The following is a 15139-nucleotide window of genomic DNA, read 5'->3' on the forward strand; positions in this document are numbered from 1 at the left end:
AATTGAAGTGACCAGCTGAATTAAAATCAATTAGGGCCAAAATTGGCCATAATTGAAATGATCAGCTGGGTCAGATTTCCTTATGGGCCCTGTTCACAATTTTGGGCCCATTAATGTAATTTGGCCCATTGTTACACTATTTTTATGAGATAAAATAAATACGTTCTAAATTTGCCTAATTAATATATTACTAGTTTTAACCCTTTAATATTATATGTACATGCGTGTACTAGTATACATATATATGTATACCAAAAAACATGCTGGGCCTCTTATTATATAGCTGGATCGGGTACAGCCCAAACCAGGCTGCTGTGACCCGGCCCAAACCCCTTTAAAAAAGGAATAAGAGAGAGGAGCATTTAAAGTGGGGTATACCCCCCATTTCCCTATTTCCCACCTTTTCAGAAAAACCTTCCGCCTCCCCCTTCTCTCCCTGCCCTTTTCTTTGCTAAACCCTAGCGCCGCCTACAAAAATTTTCTATCTTTATGCCAAAAATGGAAAAATTTCATAGAATTGGTAGTCGCATGCAGCTTTACCATGTCCATTTTGGTGAAAGCATTAAATATCATACCCGAATTCGTGATTTCAAGACGCGAACATGGTAATAAATTCAATTTTCTTTCTTCTCTTTGCTTTATTATGCTAAGATTATTGTTGTACTATGCTTAAATCTTATTGGTCGAGTTGGAAAAGGTCGGATCGAACCAGATAGGGTTCAAATCTGACCATCCACATGTCTGAGAAATCGTGTGAAGCGTAGATCTGTTATTTGAAAAGCATTTTTTTGTGATTGCATTTTGTCCCACATCGTTTGTTTTGAGAGATTTAGGCGATTTAAGGGGTTATATAAATAGAACCCCAACCCCTTTGCAAAAACAAGTTTGAAAAAGTCTGGAAAAAGGTCGAAAAAATAGAAAGAGAAGAAAAGGGATTTTGAGAGAAAAATCTGATTAATTCTTCAAGTTTAAATTTTTTGAAAGGTTTTCAAGAGTTAGAAAGGTTTAAAGGAATCTAAAAAGAGGCGAATGTCAAACATTAAGCCTCTTTCAGTAAAATTTTAAGGCTGCACTATTTGTGAAGTCTTTTTCTTGAGTAAAAAAAAAATCATTTTTTCTTTCGTGTGGTCTATGAGGCTGGGTCGTGAGATTTGGAAGCACTTAAAAGCTTTCAAATTCGTTTTTAATCAGGCTACCCTACAAAAGGTTATGCTCTATCCTCTTTCTTTATTTTTGTAATTAGTTTACATATTAATAGTTTGTTAATGATGTTTGGTTGCTGGTTTTCCCATGATTTAGTTAAGGTTATGCTTTAAAAGGAACTTTGGTTATGATATAGATATAGAGTGTTACTTGTTGCCTTTTCAATCATGTCTGGCATTGGCAAATGGTCTCTCTTGGAAAGGTTTGAATGTGTATGCCTAAGCAATGCAATGAATGTTTAAATATCCTAGAGTAAACTGTATGAATATCCTGTAGTAGGTTTGGTGTGGTTATGAATGTTGAAGGTCACTTTTCTTGATGCCTAAGGCTTGAGTCTGATAAGAACAGAATCATAGGATTTATGATAGTTTGATGAAGTTTTTAGGCTAATGTAAATCCTGCTCCATATAATGGAACATTTATAATGCTACAGTGTTTATTTTTGAGACTCTGAAGTAATTGTTTCACATTTCTGAATAAAAATGTAACTTTTCCTTACTGAGCCCTTTTTGAGACCTTGAGCCCGTTTGGATTGACTTATAAGTTGCTTATAAGCTGTTTTTAGCTTTTTTGAGTGTTTGGCTGGCCAGCTTAAAGTCATTTTGTGCTTAAAATAAGCTCAAAAAAATAATTGGGCCCATTTGACTTAGCTTATCTAAAGCAGCTTATAAGCTGAAAACAGCTTATAAGCCAAAAAAAATAAGTTAGACTACCCCAACTTATTTTTTTTAGCTTATAAGCTGCAAACCGCTTATAGGCATAAGCCCATCCAAACAGGCTCCTTGTATGCTTTGCCTGATTATCAACAAATTGATATGAGACCGTGATTGGGATAAAGTCTAGGAAATATCTTGACTAGGTTGAAAGCAAGCTTAGAAGTAGTAAATTCATCTATAAGAAGTCTAATGGAAATTGGCCAAAGTGTTGGAAGTTGTGTTTGCCCATATTTTTGTGAGTCTGAAATCTCCCCAGGTCTGTTTCAGTGTATTAAAGATGGTAAAATGAATCTGAGTAATGGTGTATTGTGCATTAAAAGGCTACTTTAAAGGAGGTGACATCTAGAGCAGAACAGGGCAATCCATAGTGAAGCTGAAACTTAGGATCACTAATAAGATAATGGTGGTGTCAAGGGCCCATTAGGAGTTGATAAGAGCCTAGAGAAACTGTTAAGGTTGCTTTAAAATAAAAAAGAGAGCATTATGTGCCATTAACTGAACTGAGTGTCATGTTTGGTCTCACTTGGGTAGGATTTGGGTCCTGTATTCATGAAAGACATCAGTGAATAATTTAAAATCACTCACAGGAACTCTACCGTCTATCGGCCACAGATGAATGGAGCCGTTGAAGCTGCCAATAAGAACATCAAAGGATTTTGAGGAAGATGGTCGACAACTACAAGAATTGGCAAGAGCAACTGCCTTATGCTCTGTTGGGATGTAAAACAACGACCAAAGCTTCGACCAGGGCAACCCCATATCTCCTTGTCTACGGTATAGAAGCGGTCATACCCGTAGAAGTAGAAATCCCTTCACTAAGGATTATTCAAGAGGCGGACCTAAATGATTGGTTATAAGGAGCCTCGAGAGGAGACACCGGACAGAAGGACAACGATGCTAATTGGCCTCTTAGGAAACTCACAATTTTTTCTATGGATGTAGATTTTCCCTTTACAGGACAGCGGATACACCAACGACCAACTTATCCACCGCAAAGCAAAGGCAAGAGCCCAAATGGAGGAGAGAGATCAAAAGGTTCACAGCAGAAATGGATAATAAGGATGCATCTAACCAAAAAGGTCGCTAAAGAGCAAATGATAAAGGCATATCAGGCCAAAAGGGTCACATAAAAGAGCGTAGAGACATATTTAACCAGAAGGATCATGAAAAAAACAACGCAGCATATCCGACCATGAGGGTCACAGCCCACACTACGGACGAAAGAAAGATCATCCAGCCGAAAGGGCCATATCTGTCGTCTTTTAATTCCTTTTAATTCTTTCATTTAAAGTTTCCAAGAGGGCCATTCATTTAAAGTCCCCAAGAGGGCCATTCATACAAACAGCCAAGAGGGATATTCATAAAAACAAGCCAAGTGGGCCGTTCATACAAACAAGCCAAGAGGGCCATTCATACAAACAAGCCAAGAGGGTCATTCATTTATTTTACCAAGAGGGCCAGTCATACGAACAACCAAGAAGGCCATTCATACGAACAAGCCAAGAGGGACATTCATCTAAATTTCCACAAGAATATCTACACATTGTCAAAATCCAGGGAAAAGCACACAGCCGCCAGGAAAAGGCCGGTCTGCTGAACTAGATCCAGACAAATTTGCTATCACGACCCGACTCGGGGCCGCGACGAGCACCCGGTGCTAGCCCACCCGGGCACCCTCTTATCTTACTCTTATGCTTACATCTAGGTGAGCCACATAATTATACATGTATTTTCATTCATTCGTCAACTAGTCCCATTTGGACAACAACACAAATATATCATCATAGGTATCTATGCCACATCAATGTACATGGGCCAACGTGGCCGACAAAATGATATACAAAACATAGTCCGACAAGGCCAGACATATCCAAACACATACACGTGACTACGAGTCTCTAAGAAGAGTATAACATATCACATGAGCGGGACAGGACCCCGCTATGCCCATATTTATATACACAAATGAATGAATACCCAAAAGCTATGACTCCGGAAGAAATAGAGTTCTGCTATGTAATCTCTGGATAAGCAGCTATGGATCAAGTCTGTCTCCCAGTGCACCTCCGGGCATAACGCAACGTCCACAAACAAAAGGACGTCAGTACGAAGAATGTACTGAGTATGTAAAGTATGATCAGCATCGATATATATAAGCATAAGGAACAACATATGAAATAGCGTAGGAGGGGAGACAATAACACCATCATCATTACACTTACTGGCCTTTCATAGGTGCTTCCTATTTTTCATACGTATTCGTACACCTACATCATCATCCGTATTCCATAATAGCACTCGTACCATACTCGTGCTCATATTCGTATACATGTCCTTAGTCATATTCTCATACATAGTCTTATCACATTCATATTCATATTATATACTTAGTCATTTCATATACATAGCATTTTACATAGCATACCCGACCTCATAGGATCGGTGTTTTATACATACTTGGCCAACCAAGGCTCAAGGTTACTCATACCTGGCCCTACCAAGGCTTCAGGGTTATCCATACCATCTGCAGAGGTGTGCGCGCATTTCGTAATCGTATACATACTTTATACATATTCATATACATATATTCTACCCGGCGTCATAAGCTTGGGGTTTCATTATAGTCTTTCATAGGCACATATAAGTATAATAGCCCGTAGGCACCTTTAGCATCATTATTAATATCATCATCGTTACTATCGTCATAATTATCGCTACTTCTATATCATGGGCTTACTCGTCGTATGAGGTGCGTAGTACAATCGTAGCACATATCAAGGATCGTGAGCTTATGAGCTCGGAATATCAATCATTTCGAAACAACATACTCATATAGAGGAATTAGGGATTTGACCAAGAAACCATGCCTTATGAAAGAAGGATTTTCCTTACATACCTTTTCGTCGGACTATTCTACGCTTGCACGTCCCCTTCCAATTTTAGCGTTTCTACCTTCATTAATATCATCACAATGGCCATTAGTCATTCACATTATCCACATTATCTAGATTTCTCAACTTGCTTCTAATTCATCCATATTCAAGGTCATAACACCCAACTTCGTCTATCCGTCTAAAGTGTCTAGTTCATGATCTTTAATACCATTTATAACACATTCATATCACAACGCAACAACATTCATGATTCAATTCAAAGTATTCCTCAAAATGTCACTATTCATCATTCATGACCTAGTTGACCATATTTTCTACCATCCATGCATTTCAACTCTCCAATATCTTAAACATCATATAAATATCATGAATCTTACCTTAGAAGTTGTAGGAACAAGCTTTAGTTGATAATACTCCACTTTGAGCAAAACCCTAGTTTTTCTCCGTTTGGATTTCTTGACTTGGATGACCTTTGATGATGTTCTCACTCTTGATTCACTTCGTTTTATGTTGTTGATGACTTATGATCCTTGAAAACTTGGATAATAAATGTAGAGAGATGTTTTAGAGAGAAGTGGTGTAATGTTGAAATGAAATAAAACAAGTGTTGGTCCCTTTATTTAATGACTTGCAAAATCTGAACGGAAGTGCACAGTGATCGTCCATGGGGGTTTACGGTCCGTATTCCAGTTTACGGACCGTCCTTCGTGGTCGTCTTTAACCATATTCAGAACCAGAAACTTAAGGCTGCAACATGGTGATTTACGACCATGGTTTACGGGCCGTAAATCACTTTACGGTCCGTCCTCCAGGTCGTATTTAGCCATTTCCTCAACTGGCAGAAAGTTGAAGTTTTGCATGCCAATTTACGACCTGCTAGTTTAGGGACCGTATACCAATTTACGGTCCGTCCTAGCACTTTAGACCACTGGGTAGTTGCAAATCTGCAACTTCCCATATTTCTTAGACTTCTCATTTTAATCACCCACGTCCATGCACATGCATTGGTCCCCTTATATCTCATCTTAACTTAGCCAACTTTCTCATTTCACATCGGATACCTTTGCAATCTCGCCTAAGGTCATCAAATGTCATTTCTTGCTCATGGACATCATGCACTCATATTCATCACTAGTTCATTCACTTTCATACCAACAGAAAAAATTTCCGAGGTGTAACATTCTCCCCCCCCCCCCCCCCCCCCCCCCCCCCCCCCCCCCCCTTAAGAACATTCGTCCTCGAATGTTAAAGTCTTCGGGGATTCTATAAAATTTTTACCAGAGTTTCCCCTATAATATGGCACTACCATCCAGCCACCACAACCCATAATATCGATGCCTCACAGGGCCACAACATAATTGCATAAAAATTTGGCCACACACGACCTAAAAGCATAAAAGGAAAACAGGCATACCTTATGATCTTGACGTTTCATCTTGTACCTCTTCCAAGGGCTGAAATAAATGTGGGTATTTGGATCGCATACTTTCTTCCGCTTCCCACGTCATTTCCTCTCGTTTACTGCTTCTCCATAGAACCTTAACTGAGGCCACTTCTTTGTTTCTAAGCCTCCGTACTTGCCTATCTAATATGGCAATGGGTATTTCTTCGTAAGACAACTTTTCTGTCACTTGAACATCATTTACTGGGACGATCCTCGTAGGATCTCCGACACATTTTCGAAGCATCGAGACGTGGAATACTGGATGGACTGACTCCAACTCGGGTGGTAGATCTAACTCATATGCCACTTTGCCTATCTTTCGTACAATCTCATATGGCCCAATATACCGGAGACTAAGTTTCCCCTTTTTGCCAAATCTCATAACGCCCTTCATCGGCGACACTTTCAAGAACACCCAATCTTTCACTGCGAACTCTAAGTCCCTTCGACGATTATCCGCATAGGACTCTTGACGACTTTGGGCTGCTAACAACTGATCTTGTATGAGTTTAACTTTCTCTATAGCTTGCTGGACCAAGTCTGGCCCTATTAACTTAGTTTCTCCAGTTTCAAACCACCTGATTGGGGATCTACACTTTCGCCCATATAAAGCTTCATACGGTGCCATCTGAATACTGGAATGATAACTGTTGTTGTAAGAAAATTCAATGAGTGGCAAATGATCATCCCAATTTCCTCCAAAATCTATCATACATGCCCGTAACATATCTTCAAGAGTCTGAATAGTACGTTCAGCTTGTCCATCGGTCTGTGGATGAAATGCCGTGCTAAGGCTAACTCGGGTCCCTAAACCCTCTTGGAAAAACTCCCAAAATTTAGCTGTAAACTGAGTCCCTCTATCGGAGATGATAGATACTGGAACACCATGGAGTCTCACTCTCTCCTTAAGGTAAAGCCTTGCATAATCTTCTGCCGCATAGGTCGTTCTGACCGGTAAGAAATGGGCTGACTTTGTGAGTCTATCCACAATCACCCATATAGAGTCATACTTACGTCGAGAACGAGGTAACCCCGTAATGAAATCCATATTAATCACTTCCCACTTCCCACTTCCAAGTTGGGATTTCTATAGCTTGTAGCAATCCGCCCGGCTTTTGGTGCTCTATTTTCACTTGTTGACAGTTAGGACATTGGGCTACAAATTCCGCTATATTTTTCTTCATTCCATTCCACCAGTATATGGACTTAAGATCGTGATACATCTTCATCGCTCCGGGGTGAACGGAGTAACGGGAACAATGAGCTTCTCTCAAAATCTGGTGGCGTAGACTTGCCATATCAGGGACACATAATCTGCCTCTACATCGGAGAACTCCGTCTCCTGAAATATCAAAGAATGACTCATCCTCCTGAGGGAGTGTATCTCTGTACTGCATTAGCATGGGATCCTCATATTGTCGCTCTTTCACTTCCGCTACTAGCGACGAGACTGCCGAATTCTAAATAGTAGCTCTGCTGCTACCTGAGTCCACCACTCGGACTCTTAGGCTAGCTAACTGTTGCAGTTCACGGGCCATCTCTTTCTTTTCTGGTCGTACATCACTTAGACTTCCCATCGACCTACGGCTAAGAGCATCAGCTATAACATTTGCCTTTCCGGGGTGATACAAAATATCAACATCGTAATCTTTCAGCAATTCCAACCATCGTCGTTGCTGCAAATTTAACTCTTTCTGCTTGAAGATGTATTGAAGACTCTTATGATCTGTATAAATATCCACGTGGACACCATATAAGTAATGTCTCCATATCTTTAATGCATGAACCACCGCGGCCAATTCTAGATCATGGGTAGGATAATTCTGCTCATGTTTTCGCAATTGCCTTGAAGCATACGCAATCACTTTGCCACGTTGCATCAATACACAGCCTAGCCCAACGCCTGAAGCATCATAATAAATGACATATCCTTCCAATCCCTCTGGAAAAGTCAGAACTGGGGCAGAAGTCAATCTACCCTTTAACTCTTGGAAACTACGTTCACAAACATCTGTCCATTGAAACTTTGCCGATTTCTGGGTCAACTTTGTGAGTGGTGCAGAAATAGAAGAAAAACCTTCAACAAATCTTCGATAATAACCTGCTAAGCCCAGAAAGCTATGAACTTCCGTAGGAGTTGTGGGCCTTGGCCAAGTCTTCACGGCCTCAATCTTTTGGCTATCCACTCGAATGCCATCGGCTGCAACGATATGCCCTAAAAATGCTACCGAGTTCAACCAAAACTCGCATTTGGAAAACTTTGCAAATAACTCTCGAGTTCGAAGAACTCCAAGGACAGTACGCAAATGATCCGCATGCTCCGCCTCGGATCTAGAATACACCAAGATGTCATCGATAAATACTATCACAAATAAATCCAGGAAGGGTCTGAACACATTATTCATCAAATCCATAAATACTGCTGGCGCATTAGTTAGCCTAAATGACATTACCCGGAATTCAAAAAGACCATATCTTGTTCTAAAAGCTGTCTTAGGGATATCTTTTTCCCTAACTCTCACTTGATGATACCCTGACCTCAAATCAATCTTTGAAAACCATTTGGCACCTTGCAATTGATCAAATAAATCATCAATCCTCGGGAGAGGATATTTATTCTTAATCATCACCTTATTCAATTGCCAGCAATCGATACACATTCTCAAAGAGCCATCTTTCTTTCAGACAAACAATACGGGCGCTCCCCATGGGGATGAACTAGGCCTAATGAAGCCTTTACCAAGCAAGTCTTTCAATTGCTCTTTCAATTCTTTTAGTTCAGCGGGTGCCATTCTATAAGGAGGAATAGATATAGGTTTAGTGTTTGGCAACACATCAATAGCAAAGTAAATCTCCCGCTCGGGAGGAAGGCCTGGAAGCTCTTCCGGGAACACATCCGAAAATTCATTCACTACGGAAACTGACTGAAGAGTCGGCGATTCAGCTTCTATATCTTGAACTCGCACTAGATGATAAATACATCCTTTCGTGATCATCTTCCTTGCCTTTAGATAGGAAATAAACTTACCCTTTGGTGATGCCGTATTCCCTTTCCACTCTAGGACTGGTTCTCCCGGGAATTGGAAACGAACCATCTTCATTCTACAATCAACATTGGCATAACAAGAAGCCAACCAATCCATGCTCATAATGACGTCATAATCTGCCATTTCTAGCTCATGCAAATCAATCATGGTACGACAGTCACAAATCATAACTACACAGTCTCTATATACTCGGCTAGCTATTACCGATTCACCCACGGGTGTAGACACCTCAAAAGGTTTGATCGACTCTGGCTCGACTATAAATTGACCCGCAATATAAGGAGTAACATAGGATAAGGTGGAGCCCGGATCAATCAAAGCATATACATTATGAGAGAATACCGATAACATACCTGTGACTACGTCAGGTGAAGACTCAAGATCTTGGCGTCCAGCCAAAGCATAAATACGGTGCTGAGGACCGCTAGTACTGGGGACTCTCCCTCTGCCTCTACCATGGCCGACTGGCGCATGTGAACCTGGCCCCGTAGGGCGTACAGATGCCGAAGATCCGGCTATCGACCCTGATGGTTGGGTCCTACCTCTACCATGTACTGAGGGGCAATCACGCATAATATGGCCTGGTCGACCACATGAATAGCAAACATCTGAACCCAATCGGCATTGACCCCAATGCGACTTCCCACACTGGGAACATCGTGGTATAGGTGGCCTTGACTTGCTTGAATCACCTCTAAACTAGGACCCCGAATAGCTCTGACTCGGCCCGGGATGAGTAGATCTATCAAGGCTCTGGCCTGAAAACCGTGGAGGTGCACTGGGCATAGAATAGCCTGAATGTCTAGGGAACTGTTGCCTGTGTCCGCCTCTGGACTCACTCATTGGGCCCGAAGATCTGGCCCTCTTGCTATGTCCCCGATCTTGCTCACGCTCCCTTCTTCGCTGTTGTAGGCCTTCCTCTAAGTTCTGAGCATGTGCCTGAATGCGTGCAATATCCATACCGTCCTGAAGGGACGCAGTCAAGCATTTGTCCATCAAATGTGGCCCTAGGCCCTTTACGAATTGATGTACCCTGTCGCCCATATTTGCTACCATGGCCGAAGCATACCTGGCCAAAGAGTTAAAACGGAGGCTATACTCTATGGAACTTATACTGCCTTGCCTCAAATTTAAGAATTTATCGGCCCTAGCTCGCCGAACTTCTGGAGGCATATAATGACGGAGAAAAGCATCAACAAACGTTTTCCATACCGGGGGAGGTGCATTGGCTCCCCGTGAAGCCATCCAAACCGTATACCATTGGACCGAGACATCTCTCAATCTATATGACGCTTACTCTACCGACTCGGTGTCTGAAGCGTGTATCAATCGGAGCGTCCTCAACATACCATCAATGAAGTCCTGAGGATCCTCCTCCGGCTTTGACCCAAAGAACTCCGGAGGGTTTAAAGTAATGAAATCACGGGCCCTTGCACTAACAGCCCTGTTACCCTGCCTCGTAGCTTGCCGCTGACTCTGAGCAGCGACCAACTGTGTAAGCAATTGTATGGCCTCTTTGACATCTTGGCTTGAAGCATCCGGGGGAGGAACTGGAGCTCCCTCACGCTCCTCAGTAACCGGCACTGTCTGGGAAGACTGGGATTGGGCCGCACTCTGGGACTCACTTTCCTCTACTACCGGTGGCGGTGCTCTTTCAGCCCGCTTTTCTGCCATCGCCTTGCCCTTTTGGGCTTCCGTAGTCTTTCCCTTTTTGGGCATCTCTGAAATACACAACACACGATTAAGGAACAAGAATTTCTTACATCATGGCTCTATCGCACGATTCTTATGAAGAAGGAAGGTCATTTATTCCTAAAATGTCCGCAACTTCTTGTTCATAAGTGTGGCGCGCAACACACCCATAACCAAGACTCTACTAGACACGGCTCGTAGACACACCCTAGGACTGAATTGCTCTGATACCACTTTTGTCACGACCCGACTCGGGGCTGCGACGAGCACCCGGTGCTAGCCCACCCGGGCACCCTCTTCGCTTACTCTTATGCTTACATCTAGGTGAGCCACATAATTATACATGCATTTCCATTCATTCGTCAACTAGTCCCATTTGGACAACAACATATTTATATCATCATAGGCATCTATGCCACATCAATGTACATGGGCCAACGTGGCCGACAAAATGATATACAAAACATAGTCCGACAAGGCCAGACATATCCAAACACATACTCGTGACTACGAGCCTCTAAGAAGAGTATAACATATCACATGGGCGAGCCGCTATGCCCATATTTATATACACAAAAGAATGAATACCCAAAAGCTATGACTCCGGAAGTAATAGAGTTCTGCTATGTAATCTCTGGATAAGCAGCTATGGATCAAGTCTATCTCCCTGTGCACCTGCGGGCATGACGCAGCGTCCACAAATAAAAGGACGTCAGTACGAAGAATGTACTGAGTATGGAAAGCATGATCAGCATCGATATATATAAGCATAAGGAACAACATATGAAATAGCGTAGGAGGGGAGACAATAACACCATCATCATTACACTTACTTGCCTTTCATAGGGGCTTCCCATTTTTCATACGTATTCGTACACCTACGTCATCATCCGTATTCCATAATAGTACTCGTACCATACTCGTGCTCATATTCGTATACATGTCCTTATTCATATTCTCATACATAGTCTTATTACATTCATATTCATATTATATACTTAGTCATTTCATATACATAGCATTTTACATAGCATACCCGACCTCATAGGATCGGTGTTTCAGACATACTTGGCCAACTAAGGCTCAAGGTTACTCATACCTGGCCCTACCAAGGCTTTAGGGTTATCCGTACCATCTGCAGAGGTGTGCGCGCATTTCGTAATCGTATACATACTTTATACATATTCATATACATATATTCTACCCGGCGTCATAAGCTTGGGGTTTCATTATAGTCTTTCATAGGCACATATAAGTATAATAGCCCGTAGGCACCTTTAGCATCATTATTAATATCATCATCGTTACTATCGTCATCATTATCGCTACTTCTATATCATGGGCTTACTCGTCGTATGAGGTGCGTAGTACAATCGTAGCACATATCAAGGATCGTGAGCTTATGAGCTCGGAATATCAATCATTTGGAAATAACATACTCATATAGAGGAATTAAAGATTTGGCCAAGAAACCATGCCTTTTGAAAGAAGGATTAGTCTTACATACCTTTTCGTCGGACTATTCTACGCTTGCACGTCCCCTTCCAATGTTAGCGTTTCTACCTTCATTAATATCATAACAATGGCCATTAGTCATTCACATTATCCACATTATCTAGATTTCTCAACTTGCTTCTAATTCATCCATTTTCAAGGTCATAACACCCAACTTCGTCCATCCGTCTAAAGTGTCTAGTTCATGATCTTTAATACCATTTATAACACATTCATATCACAACCCAACAACATTCGTGATTCAGTTCAAACTATTTCTCAAAATGTCACTATTCATCATTCATGACCTAGTTGACCATATTTTCTACCATCCATGCATTTCAACTCTCCAATATCTTAAACATCATATAAATATCATGAATCTTACCTTAGAAGTTGTAGGAACAAGCTTTAGTTGATAATACTCCACTTTGAGCAAAACCCTAGTTTTTCTCCATTTGGATTTCTTGACTTGGATAACTTTTGATGATGTTCTCACACTTGATTCACTTCGTTTTATGTTGTTGATGACTTATGATCCTTGAAAACTTGGATAATAAATGTAGAGAGATGTTTTAGAGAGAAGTGGTGTAATGTTGAAATGAAATAAAACAAGTGTCGGTCCCTTTATTTAATGACTTGCAAAATCTGTACTGAAGTGCACAGTGGTCGTCCATGGGGGTTTACGGTCTGTATTCCAGTTTACGGACCGTCCTTCGTGGTCGTCTTTAACCATATTCAGAACCAGAAACTTAAGGCTGCAACATGGTGATTTACGACCATGGTTTATGGGCCGTAAATCACTTTATGGTCCATCCTCCAGATCGTATTTAGTCATTTCCTCAACTGGCAGAAAGTTGAAGTTTTGCATGCCAATTTACGACCTGCTAGTTTACGGACCGTATACCAATTTACGGTCCGTCCTAGCACTTTACGACCACTGGGCAGTTGCAAATCTGCAACTTCCCATATTTTTTAGACTTCTCATTTTAATCACCCACGTCCATGCACATGCATTGCTCCCCTTATATCTCATCTTAACTTAGCCAACTTTCTCATTTCACATCGGATACCTTTGCAATCTCGCCTAAGGTCATCAAACGTCGTTTCTTGCTCATGGATATCATGCACTCATATTCATCACTAGTTCATTCACTTTCGTACCAACGGAAAAAAATTTCCGAGGTGCAACATTTGCGAAGCAAACCTGAAACTTTTTCTTACGCAGGCGGTCGAAATAAGGTGCCTATGAGAGTCAAACTCTTCGGCCAGGATTTATAAAGCTATCCAGACTCAGACTCAGCCACAACCTGTCTTGTCTTATTTTCTGAAGAAAAACAAAGTCGCGACCGGTCGGATACACACTAGGAAATTTGAAGGTATGCCTGCATAAGGGACATATACTTCTCTAGTGGGTCGAACAACGAGTGAACTGATTCCCCGAAATTGGGGATATGTAGACAAACGCAAGCCCCGAGAGTCGGTCACATTCCAACAGTTTCTCGGATAGACCCAACCCCAATATTGGGATCTCCGGACAGTTTCCTCAAAATCACTTGAAGGTCTTTAATTGAGTCCAACAACAAGTGGCCTGATTTCTCATATGACCTGAGATATGTAGGAAATCCGGAGACTAGGGTACGGTGACGTGTGTGAAAAGTGCATAGAAACAAAGAGTACAAAGAACCAGGTGAGTCAAAAATTAGGTTTAGTCAAATTTCGTTGCTCAGGGATGGTCCCTCCATCCCCGAACACCGAAGGGGAAGTTGTTGACACCTAATTTTTGACCTCCCGTAATTTATTTCAAACACTTAGAGTCCCCGGATAATGAATAAAACGAACTGGGCATTTTGAAAACCTTAAATGATTTTTATGAATTTTCCAGGTCGATATTTCTTTCTCTTAAATTAATAAAAGGGATTTCTATGCATCATAAATTTATTTCGAAATTAATGAGTACTGTTAGAATATTCTATGAGATTTTGTCAATATTAATTAATTAAAGGAGGGGAAAAGAAATGAGTTTTTCATTTATTTAGATATCTAGAATTATCAATCAATCAAAATTTTGCAAATATTTTCCTTTTAAATCCATGGGGGGTTTGAGTAATTTAAATAATTTAAGTAGTTAATCATTTAAACCTTTGAAACCTTTGATTTTTATAAAGATATGCATAATTGCCCAAAAATGTTTTTATTAGGCTAGTTAATTAATTAAGTGATACTTATGGGAAAAATTTATCCTTTTGTATAATTATTTTTCTTGTGGCCACAATTTAATTAATCAGGTCATAATTTAAAGAAATTAGAGTTAGTTTGCAAAATTTAGTCTACTAATGTTTTCACTTGAAATAACCAGTTTTTATTTTTATCAAAACTTGCTTGTTAGGCCGAGTATGGCCATAATTGAAGTGACCAGCTGAATTAAAATCAATTAGGGCCAAAATTGGCCATAATTAAAATGATCAGCTGGGTCAAATTTCCTTATGGGCCATGTTCACAATTTTTGGCCCATTAATGTAATTTGGCCCATTGTTACACTATTTTTACGAGATAAACTAAATACGTTCTAAATTTGCCAAATTAGTATATTACTAGTTTTAACCCTTTAATATTATATGTACATGCGTGCACCAGTATACATATATA

The 15139-nt window shown here is 40.8% G+C and overlaps 1 long non-coding RNA gene across 1 annotated transcript in view; it reads left to right on the plus strand.

Annotated features, from left to right (window-relative positions):
- Window positions 1-413: 413 nt before the first annotated feature.
- The window catches only part of LOC132599708 (uncharacterized), a 32758-nt gene continuing 18032 nt past the window's right edge, over window positions 414-15139 (plus strand). The window contains exon 1 of the long non-coding RNA XR_009566955.1: window positions 414-605. This is a non-coding gene — a long non-coding RNA (uncharacterized LOC132599708). The remainder of the gene's footprint in view (window positions 606-15139) is intronic.

This window comes from Lycium barbarum, chromosome 6 (assembly GCF_019175385.1).
Source record: "Lycium barbarum isolate Lr01 chromosome 6, ASM1917538v2, whole genome shotgun sequence".
In the NCBI taxonomy this organism is placed as follows: Eukaryota; Viridiplantae; Streptophyta; class Magnoliopsida; order Solanales; family Solanaceae; genus Lycium; species Lycium barbarum.